This window comes from Callorhinchus milii, unplaced genomic scaffold (genome assembly GCF_018977255.1).
Source record: "Callorhinchus milii isolate IMCB2004 unplaced genomic scaffold, IMCB_Cmil_1.0 Scaffold2, whole genome shotgun sequence".
Lineage (NCBI taxonomy): Eukaryota > Metazoa > Chordata > Chondrichthyes > Chimaeriformes > Callorhinchidae > Callorhinchus > Callorhinchus milii.
Genome location: NW_024704743.1, coordinates 90,472,360 through 90,483,887, shown reverse-complemented (window position 1 = coordinate 90,483,887; position 11,528 = coordinate 90,472,360).

Sequence of the window (11,528 nt, the reverse complement as noted above, 5' to 3'; positions counted from 1 at the left end):
AAAACAAAAACAGAAGTTGCTGGGAACACTCAGCAGGTCAAGCAGTATCTATAGAGAAAGGAAAGTGAGTCAATGTTTTGGGTCCATGACCCTTCATCTAGTTTGCGTTTTGTTAACATCTTATAGGTCCTTTTTGTGAGGTCTCTTTTCAAGAAGGAAGAACAAGTCAACTAACAGACCCAGGTTTCTTTCATTATCTTCCTTGGCAATGTTCTATCCCACTTATGAAGTATTCCTCCTATTACTGTATTTCCTATATGCAGTACCTTGCATTTATTTGCATTTAATTTAACTGTCAACAAACTACCTACTCGTGGAAGGATCAGACTAATGAGCAACACACTTGTAATTGCTTTCCAATGTTCTGCTTCCTCCTCCTACCATGCTAGTGGCTCATGCTGAGGTACAGTTCTTCAGCAATCAAAATCCTTCATTGTGTCACTCAAATAATCTTCTTCATTCTGGTCAGCTTAGCTCAGTTGGTATCACTCTTGCTTCTGAGTCAGAAGGTTGTCCTTATCATAGGACTTTGAGCTCATGAGTCTAGGCTGATGTTCCAATGCAGTGCTCGGGTTTGCTGCATTGTTGGAGATGCTATCCTTCCCATGAGACGTTAAACTGAGGTTCCATCTGCCTGTTCAGGTGGATGTGGGAGATCCCTTATTCGAAAAGAGAAGGGAGTTTTCCCCAGTGTCCTGGCCAAGAATCCCTCAAATAAAATTACTCATTCACTTCATGGCTTTTTGTGGGAGACTGCTGTGCGAAACTATCTACCATTTTCATCTACGAAATACACAGTCACTTACAATTCACAATACTGTGAAGCACTTTGAGTCCTCCTGATGTGAAAGGTGCTATATCAAATGTAAGGATTATTATGATAATGTCAGCATCCTATCCTCGTCCTATATGTACTTTCCAGCAAGGTGTTACTAGATAAATATCAGAAGTGGAATCCTTGTTGATTCTATTCCCTCATAACATAGGGGCTATGAAGACAAAGGTTGTGTACCTGTTGCCAGATCAGCTGATACTGCACAGACCAGGGATCACACTTACCCCTTTCTAGTTTAATTTATATGGTTCTTTAATGCACCATTGCAGTTCAACTTCCCAATGTTTTTTTAGGAAGGAATGTTTAAAGATGGATACCTTAATATTTTTGATTGGAAGCAAGCAATACTGTGGGCGATAGAGTGGGTCCCTCAATATGTTAAACAATTCTGTAGTGTTTGGGGAACATAACAGTGGATTGGAAAGGTTTGAGTATATAATGTAATATATAATATATAATAATCCTTGCTTTGATATAACACCTTATCATGCCTTTGAGATGTCTCAAAGCACTTCACAGAATACACTGTAAAGTGAATTGACTGTATATTTGTGGGCGAAATGCGGCAGCCAATCGCTCAAAGCAGTATCCCACAAACAGTCGTGGATTGAAGTGACCAAATTATTATTGTTATAATTTTTGAAAGGATTATTACCCCCCAGAAAAGTGATCTGCCATTCGACCAACAATTGTGTGCCTACTTACTGCTAGGTAAACAGAGGCGTGTGGAGTAATGGAACTTGTCCAACATTTTTCCCTGCCGGGTATTGAACACGGGTCCTCTCGCTTGCGATCCTCTTAATTATTTATTTATAGCCAATGATTTTGTGGTCCTTTTCATCACTTGCGAGACGAATGCTTTAACCACTAGGCTACGGGACTTACAATACAATACAAAATTGCACTGGAAAGCACATTTCATGTCGAGAGGACGTCCCACGGCACTGAACAGTCAGGGATTAGGGATTAGGACCCAAGCGGGGGGCGTAGGGGTGGGGATTGGGATCATGGAGGGTGCAGGACAGAGAGGGTATGAGGGTGGTCATGGCACGGTCAAAGAGGAGGGTCTTGTGGCGTACCTTGATGGAGGCAATGGAGGGAGCAAGGTGAAGGAAATGTGGGATGGAGTTCCAGAGTGTGGGGGCAGAGAGGCTGAAAGCCCAACTGCTGATGGTAGGGTGGGCCGGGCGGGGGACATATAGCAGGCCGAAGCCTGCTGAGCAGAGGGAGCGGACAGGTTGGTAAGGGTTTAGCAGGTTGGAGAGGTAGAAGAGAGCAAGGCCATGGAGGGCTTTGAAAGTGATGATGAGGATTTTGAACTCGATCCTCTGAGTAATGGGGAGCCAGTGAAGCCGGGCAAGGTTGGGGGTGATGGGGTCACGGAGCCTGGTCTGGGAAAGAACACAAGCTGCAGAGTTCTGAATGATCTGCAGTTCATGGAAGGAAGAGTTGGGAAGGCTGACAAGCAGGGCGTTGGCATAGTCGAGCCTGGTTGTAATGAATGCATGTATGAGGGTCTCGGTGGCCTAAGGGATGAGGCAGTGGAGGAGTCGGACAACATTATGTAAGTGGGGGAAGGCAGAGCGGGTCATGCCACGGATGTGGGGGAGAAAGGACAGTTGAGGGTTGAACAAGATGCCTAGGTTCCTGACTGGCTTGGTGAGGTGGAGTGTGCATCCGTGGATCCTGATGCTGCCAGTGCCTGAGTTGCGGAGGCGCTGGTGCGAGCCAATCGGGAGAGCCTTGGTCTTGCTGATGTTCAACTTACACCAAACACAAACCTGTTGGTTTATTCTTACTGTGTATTAATATGTGTTACTGATCTCGAGGATATACCAAAAGTCACTTAATTGCTCTGCATCCCGGAGGCCTCTTGCTGCTGGTTTCTGTGAGCCAGCATCTTACAGTTTTTAGCAGTTATGTACATGATCAGCCCTACCTCATTAGTACTCTGTACAGTAGGTCAAACAAGGGTAACACCGAATATAAATGTGGATAATGCCTGTGTCTATCTCTATTATATTTTAGTGAGCATCTTCTGTTTGGCACATTCATGATGTACCTAATTAATTCTGAACTGTGCTCTCACATTGGAATTGAGTTGACAGCGGGGAAAGGAAATTGATAGTTTTTTGACTCTTAGTCCTTCAACCACATATATTTGTTCCATGGCGATAAATATTCTTTTAGTGTTGCGTCATGCTGAACAAAATAACACACTTACACTCTACATTAACAGAGCATGTATTTTGCAATTTAATATTCTGACAAATGAAAAACTAGGTGTAACTTAGTATTTGGGCCTGCCACAAAAAGCTACATTTATTTATTTTACATGGATTTATAGTGCACACTGTTTGCAACATTCTATATTGTGTACATATTAAGTATTTATTTGCAGATAATCTTCCAGATCATTTTTTGAAAGTGTTATTATTTTTAGGTTCTGTCTGCCTTGTGATTCACATGGACATTGCTTGCCATTGCCACTTCAAAGAAATGTGGAGTTTTCTCTCAGTTATCCTAACTAAAATCCCCTTCCTTACCTAAATTCACTACCAGATTCACAGCTTTTGACTACGCTTTTTACCAAACACAGCTTTTGTTTGAGGGACAATGCAATTCAGATTAGCTGCTGAGTTTGCCTGTATAACAACAGTCACTTGATTTATAATATCAATCAATATTAAAATATTATTCAATCAATACTATTCAGTAGTTGCTTCAAAATGTTTATTTTACAAAATGTGCTAAATAAATCCAAGTCGTATTATTGTCATCTATTTGGTTTGCATGAATCATGCTGTATTCTATTTTCAGATCAATTTACATCATATTCAGAGTGTGGGGTAAAGTTAACCTTTCATAAGCTGCTTGCTGTGATAATTTCACTGTGCCATTTCTACAACACTAATTTCACTGTCACTAATTTCCTACAGTTCAATAATTAACTCCATGATCATTAACCATCCCCTTTCCAATGATTCTTCTTCCACCCACTCCCGACGGCTCATTATAGTCCAAGTGAATCCCTGTGTTAAACGCTGCTCCATTGCTGAAAACCTGCATGGCTAAAACTGTGTTTCAAGGATGGCAGGGACTGGCCTTGGCATCTTAATTCCCCAAGATGGCGCCATGATGCTGTAGAAGTGGCATGAGATGTAGAATCATAAATGTGATAAATCAGAGGGGAGGGAATAACTCATCATAACTCAATACAGAACGATACGAAATCTGTGGCGTTTCATATCCTATTTGATGTGTCATTCATCAGATGTCATCAGATTATGAAACAAAACTAATTTCACCCCATAGATGTATTGGACGATCATATGCGTTGCTTTAAATGTAATCGAATTAGTGATTCGGAACTGAAAGAGCAAACTCAATAGAACTTTTCCTCTTCCGTTTGCAAAGTGAAGCGACATTAACCATTGTTATTTAATTGGTATAAACAATTGTAAAGTAATTGTAATAGTTAAACAACTGCCTGGGAGTTGTACACGTGTACGTACATATGATTTGCCTGAGGCAAGCCATGTACAGCACACTTGTACAAAGGGAATTACAGATATTAATGATAATAATAATAATCCTTGCATTTGATATAGCACCTTATCACGTGTTCGCGACATCTCAAAGAGCTTCACAAAATATACTGTAAAGTCAATTGACTGTACATTTTGCGGGGGAAATGCAGCAGCCATTTGTGCACAGCAATATCCCACAAACAGTTGTGGATTGAGTGACCAAATTATTATTATTTATTTATTTTTGAAGGGTTTATGACCCCAGGAAAAGCAATCTGCCATTCGACTAACAATCGGGTTCCTACTTACTGCTAGGCAAACAGAGGCGTGTAGAATAAGGAAAGTTGCCCAACATTTCGCCCTGCCCAGAAATCAAACTCAGGTCCTCTTACTTGCGATGCATTATTGAATTATGTATTTACAGCTAATGATTTTGGGATCCTTTTCATTGCTGGTTAATTACAAATTCAAAGGTACTTGTAATTCACTTTGTATACATGCTGCTCAGGTGTCAGCCTGAATCAATTGGTCGCACTCTTGCCTCTGAGGATTGTAGGCTCAAACCCCACTTGCAAATGAAATGCTGCATTTGTACGTTGCAAGTGACTACCTAATACAGGATAGAGATGTGACATGGAGTAAAGACAAAAGATTTGTAATGTGCAAAACAGGATAGTTCAACTGGAAATAGCCACGGTTTTTAAGATGTTGTCAAAACAATAAAAAATTTCCATTTATACAGCACTTTTCATGCTGGGAGGGCGAGTCACAACAATTCATAGAGCCAAAGATGGGGGAGAGGTGACCAAAAGCACAGTCAAAAACAAAGGGCTTTAAAAGTGGCGAGGGAGGCAGCAAGGCACAGGGATGTCTGTAGACTCTCATTTAACCTGCTGTCTTTTACATTGACATGAGTTTTCTAAAAGGAAAATGCAGCAGCACCCCCAGAACTGCATTGGCATATCTGTGAGCTCAAAGTCCTGACCGGATTTATGCTTTAACCACAACTTTTCGAGTCAGAGGCAAGAGAGCCGCCAATTGAATCAGGATAATTCAAATCTTTTGTCCTCTGAGTGAGCAGTCCTTATTAACGTGAGCCATTCTCAATTAAAGGATGTCAACAATAATCATTGTTTCACTTATGATGGGGTGAATAAGGTTAGCTGTTAATTAGCTAGGATTTTATTTTATGCCATTATTGCCAACTCAAATATCTATCTATCTATGATCTCTCTCTACTAAAAAATATTTGGTGGATATGGAGCAGGGGGTATTCAGATAAATCCTGTATACAGCATTACTGTACTTAATTTGCTGCATATTAGCACATACCACAGTAACCTAGCAAGTTCAAGGCTCCATGAAAGAACTATATGCTTCATCTTCAGATTTCTGAAAGTGTGTTTGGATAACCAGTAGATATCATGACTCATATAACCAGACTTAATTGCCACTGTTCACTGTAGCATTGCCAACGTTAGGATTCTACCCCCTAACAATCTGGCAATTAAATCGTATAATGAGCAGCTCACCTCTGTGAGCATTGGAGTAGTGACACTCAGTGTTGCAGCGTGGGAGGATGCAGATTAGATTTCCCATGCTCTGCTCAGTGCTTCATTTTTGTCATGCCGAATGGGGGAGAAAACAGGTGCAAGTTTGTATCTTTCTCTCTCTCACTGTAGTGGTGGGAGAGAGCAGGGGGAACAATAATAATAACAATAATAATTAATCCTCACATTTTATATAGTACCTTGTCACGTTGTGGAAGCATCTCACAGGATTGTGCTTCGCAGGAATTGTACTGTGAAGTTTAATGACTGCATTTATAGATGATGAATACAGAGGTAATTTGCACACACCAAGAAATGAATGATCAATTAATCTTGAGAATTGTTGACCAGAATATTGGGAGAAACTCCCTTCTCTTTTTGAATAGTATTGTGGATTCTTTAATGCGCACCTATATAAGCAGAGCGGTTCTTGGTCTAATGCTTCATCCAAAGGATGGGAGCTCTAACAAAGTTGTGTTCTCCAAGCACTGAGATGGAGTGTCAGCGTAGACTTTGAGCTCAAAATCATTCCTAATAAATGAAGGTTAAAGGGAGAATCTCACGCTGGGCAGTTGAAAAAAAGGCAATAATCTTGATCATTTAACCAGTGTTCTCATTTCTGTTTATAAAACAGACACCTAAATTAGTATATTTTAAGATGCCCATTGATTTATTCGTTGTAGTCCTATTGCGCCATGTGTTCCTTTTTAAACCAATTGGAATGATATCATGGTATACATCTACTGATCACTAACCTTAAAAATAGGAACAAGCTCATGTGTCATTCAGAAAAATGGGCAAAATTACATGCGTTATGTTGCAGCACAACTGCAATCAACAACAACAATGACTTGGATTTATATAGCGCCCTCAACGCCGGACGGCATCTCAGAGCGCTTAATGTTTGTGCCTATGTGGGAAACTATACCGATACAAACTACTTGTCTGAATTTTGAGCATATATTTTGTGTGTTTTTATTCAACTGCTATCAAATGTCACTGTTTAAAAAATAAATTGAATAAATCTTGTGATTCACCGCAGAGCTTTATTGTCAACATCAAACAGCACCAGTCAGAAGTGACTGAATATTTTGTATCGAACTTACCTGCGTATTGCAGACTTGAAACCTGCAGAGCCTTTGCAGCTTTCGAATGGCTTACAGTACTGTATTTGTGCTAGTGACCACACATTGGAGCATTGGAGTGTTAATTATATAAATATTATATCTTTCTAAGGAAGGGAGTAGGATTACATCAAAACTTCTGATAATCACCCGGTGTAATTTATAGTTGTCTAATTTAGAACATCCTCTGTCCTAATTCTGCGTGTGTCAACCTGACTTCATGTAGTGCTCTTGTCTTTGTGTTGGAAGGTTGTGGGTTTAAGGCCCCATGTTGGGACTTTGAGTGAATTGATGCCTGATTGTGCAAATCTCCAGTGCGCCGTTTGCTTTGCTGTAGAAAAACAATTTATAATAGCGATGCTATTAAACCTTGCGGCCTAGTAATAACATAAACCCCGATTGCCCTGTAATGCAGAATTTATTGTTCCTTTAGTAAGATATTATTCTAAACAGGATTATAAAACATATGAATTCAATCTGTAACCATGTAGTTAATGCAGCTATTGCATTATTCTTCTCTAATAAAAAGCATTCAAACAAATTTTGGGACCAAATTTAGGAAATATAGGTAATGCACAAATTGACAACAAAAGTTTAATGCTGTTTGAACAAGAGAAAACATGTACATATTGTTAAGTCACCTTCTCCACTCATATGCTTCAATTTGATGAACATAAAATGTACCAAGAAAATCCCTTTCCATTTTGAGGGTCCTGTGTGGAATTCTGACATTAACACCTCCAAGTGTGGTTCCCACCCCTGATTACTAATGCTTTTGCTATGCTGTCTTTTTAGTAAAAANTTGTCAACCATAACATCAGTATTTCATGACTCATTCAGTGTGTGAGATAAAAAAAACTGGCCTGTTCTTGATTTATGGACTGTATTGTACTCAGCAAAGCTCTTAACCGATTCATCACACATTCAGTTTGATTCATTGTAAACGTTCCCTCCTATTTCAAGGAAGTATGTGCACAAAAGGTTTTGAAAGATAAAATCTTTATCTGCAAAAATAATTCTTACATTTTTGGTCTCAGTGAACCTTAAAGCAGCTTGCCACTTGAAGAAAGTAGGAGTGGGTGAAGAGAGTAAGTTAGAACTGAATAATTACAGAAACATTTTATAAATGCTGTCTGCCCAATTTAAAAAAAATTACATTGCTAAAAAGAGAGATTTTAAATATACAACAAACAGGAGGAAACTATTTTTCCAGGATACCGAGTCAATTACCTGAAGGGCATAAATTCAGGTTACCTGCCAAAAGAACAAAGGTAACAGAGGTTAGGAGAAATTGTTTTCCACAGAAAATCATTCGTATGGGGAACCTACCCGGAACACTGACTGAGGTCAGATCCATATCAGCTATTTAATAAATGTTTGAAAAAAAAGGTAAATATAAAAGGGTACAGGGAAAAGATTGGGACTAAGCAGACAGCCGTTTCAGAAAGCCAGCACAGGAGTGGTAGGCTGAAATTCAACAGAATGGCTGTAAATTGACATGATCCTAGGATGAGCAACATTTGTTTCAATTTATGCATTTTAATCAAAGAACATATTCAGAAAACACCAATACAATAATATTTCACCATGTAAAACGAAAAAAATCTGAATCTGCCTGCACCAGATTACTTGAATGAAGGCGTTTGTTTGGGGCAAAGCAACCATATGGAGTATATGCTATTAACGGGAAGTTTAAATAACCTATATAGGTTGGTTAAGTATTCAGTAACGCATTTTATTAAGCAGTTTTTGCAGTGTGACAGCTCTGGCTGCATGATGAGCTAACTTGGCCAGAGTCAAGCAAAATGAAGTTGTGATTTCCTCAGGTCTCCAAGTTAATTTGCTGCAGGTTAGGACAGCTGCACTGTAAACATTAGATACCCATCTATGGAATGAAGCAAATTAAGTATATCTCCTCTCATATAGGAAGCAGTAGCACTTTTATAGCAATCTCAATTTATATTATGTCTTCACCAGATGGTGGAAAATGAACAGTGGGAAATGCTTTGCACTGGGTACAGAATATTAATAATCACAACCGCTATATGAATCCTACCATAACTTTTGCTATATCTTTTAACTGGCAATGTGACTATTAATTGTGATTAATAATCTGTACTACGGCTCTGGTTATTTCTTTGAGGGTATTTTGAATTAATCAATGAGAGTAGTGCGGAGTATTGTAACGATAAAGGCTTCAGATATAAGAACAATCTATGATTGCTGGAGGGAGCACATTCTTTAGGGAACTCAATTGGAGTTCAATAAAATGTCCTTTGACAGAAGATCTAGAAGATTCTTATCAAATAGAGATAGAGAGGGGCTTGCCCTGACTGGATTACTTTAAGTCTGAAAATAGACTTGACACAAATTTGAAATCAGATTGGGAGTCAATGAGAATTAACACAGTGGTGCCTATTTTTAAAAGATTGCAGCAAGCTGCCTAACTATCCAAACGTATGATGCTCCACAGTTCATCCAAAATTTGGCCACTCGCATCCTCACCTGCACTGAGCTTCACTTGCTCTTTATTCCAAACTTGTCAGGCTTCACTGTCTGCCACTAGAATTACTTCAAGATCCTCAGTCTCACCTACAGATCCCTACATGCCCTTGCCCATTCCCATCTCTGTAGCTTTCTCCTGCTCATCCCTCTATTGCATATTCCCTACCCCACCATTAAACTTCAGCTACTTTGTCTTAGTCTTTGGAACTCTCCCCTTAAATCTTTCCATCTCACTCTCTATCTGTCTTTAGAAGCTTCTTGAAAATCTACCTCTTTGACCATGCTTACAGGGACCTCAGCCCTTCCCCACTCTTCCCGCTCGATGTCTAGCACCATCTCAATAAATTTCTTTGAGATGTTACTCTATGACAAAGATGTTATATAAATGCAAAGTGTTGTTGTGCCTGTTCAAGAGTATGTTGCGAGGTGAAAATTGGCTACTGCATTCAATTACAAATACACAGTAAAATTCTGTGAAGCATTTTGAGGTATTTTGATGACATGATCTGCACTGTATCGAATGCACAGATTATTATAATTATTGGCTTTGCTTTCCCTCCAATAAGCTGCATTCCTGGAGTCCAATAAAAAACATATGTTTGGAATAAAAACAGAAGTTGTTGGGAACCCGCAGCAGGTCAGGCAGTTAACTTTTCAGATCGATGACCTTTCATCAGTCTGACGAAAGGTCATCAAGCTGAAATGTTAACTCACTTTCCTCTCTCTCCATAGATGCTGCCTGACCTGCTGCATGTTCCCAGTGACTTGTGTTTTTAATTCAGATTTCTAGCATCTGCAGTATTTGCCTTTTTTTTNAACATACGTTTGGAATTCAGCATCGGAAAGAGAAAGCACAGACCTCCTTGGAAAGCTCAAAGGGTCTGGTGAACGGTTTAGACCAAAAAATTGTCAAACTACCCTTTTAATAATAATAATAACCCTTGCATTTGATATAGCGCTTTTCACATCGGGAGGACGTCCCAAAGCGCTTCACAGAACACACTGTAAAGTGAATTGACTGTATATTTGTGGGTGAACGCGGCAGCCAATTGCGCACAGCAATGTCCCACAAACAGTCGTAGATTGAAAATGACCAATTTTTATTATTGTTTTGGGTTTTGGAGGGATTATTATTAGGCTCTGTGTGGAGTAAGGAAACTTGCCCAAGGTTTCGCCCTCTGCCTGGAATTGAACTCAGGTCTCTCACTTGCAAAGCGAGTGCTCTAACCACTGAGCCACAGGACTCCTTTTCTTTTTTCAGATGGCACGGAAAGAAATCTGCATTTCACAACCAGTTTCGATTTTGCATTTTTGTTTTTGTATTTCGGATGGTAAATACCGTTTGGCATTACAGATCCGCGGCGGACCATAGAATCGTAGAATCATACGGCACAGAAGGAGGCCGTTCGGCCCATCGTGCCTGTGCCGGCTCTTTGAAAAGTGCTGCCCAAATCAATCCCACTGACCCCGCTCCCTCCCCATTGCCCTGCAAACGTGTCCTCCCCAAGTAACTATCACAGTTGAGCTTCGCTGTTGTAACTGTGAGAAAACGTACAGTCAAATTCACAGTCGACGCGCTTCACGGTATGTGCCGGGAAGCCGCCTTTGAGACGCGCAGAAGGGCGTGATCAGGCGCTGGGTCAAATGCACAATTGTTGTCATCATTCGTGTTGTTGTTGTTGTTGTTGGAGATGAGGAGCAGCAGCAGCAGCAGCAGCAGCGCCCCTGGTGGTTGGGTTGTGGTGTGGTGTGGTGGGGGAGTGGGGGGGAGAGCGGCTCCGCTCCTGTGGGGTGAGATCTGGGCCGGGATTCCATTCCTGCACCGCGAGCGGCAGCAACAGGTTACAGCCGCTCAGTCACTCCCTCACTCACTCCCTCACTCAGGGGGAGCGTTGTGGGTAACGCTGTCGCTTCCCTCGTTGCAAAGCGGCGCCTTCAACCCTCTCCGCGGCTGTTTGACCCCCCACAAGGTTGGTTGGTTGGT